Source organism: Apis dorsata, unplaced genomic scaffold, assembly GCF_000469605.1.
Source record: "Apis dorsata unplaced genomic scaffold, Apis dorsata 1.3 scaffold_226, whole genome shotgun sequence".
Lineage (NCBI taxonomy): Eukaryota > Metazoa > Arthropoda > Insecta > Hymenoptera > Apidae > Apis > Apis dorsata.
In genome coordinates, this window is record NW_006263508.1 from 57,260 (window position 1) to 57,850 (window position 591).

At 13.9% G+C, this 591-nt stretch overlaps 1 protein-coding gene across 2 annotated transcripts in view; it reads right to left on the reverse strand.

Annotated features, from left to right (window-relative positions):
* Positions 1–591, reverse strand: part of LOC102673944 (lactosylceramide 4-alpha-galactosyltransferase-like) — a 25,322-nt gene that overhangs the window by 3,232 nt on the left and 21,499 nt on the right. The window lies entirely within an intron of this gene.

The window sequence follows — 591 nt, forward strand, 5'->3', positions numbered from 1 at the left end:
TAATTGGACTGTAGAAAACATTATTATCAAATGTATTTGTATTTATATATTTTATAATATATCTAATATAATATATCTATTAGATATTTTATATCTAAAATATTTGTTTCCATAAAAACTCGCAAATAATAGGTTTTATCAAGAATCATTTTTCTATTTACATTATTCTTAAATATTTTTCTAATTACAACATTCAATGTATAAATAATTGCATATCTCTGTATATACAATTTATCAATATATAAAATCGAAATTTTAATATTTCAAAAACTAATAAATAATCGAAACTAAAATTTTAGATTTAGTCTATTTTCTTTTTTTTTTTATTTTTTCAAATTTCGCAATAATTGCAAATCAAGAATTATACTCAAATATACAATACTTTTGAAATTATAATCAAATATTTAATATTTAGATTATGTTTATTATTATTTATTATATATTATTAATTTTTTACTTTTTACGTATATACATTGTATTATTTTAATTATAAAATACATTTCTCTTCTAATTATGCAATTATTTTATAAAATGCAAATATATATATAATATATATTTGCATTTTATATATAATATATATTATATATTATA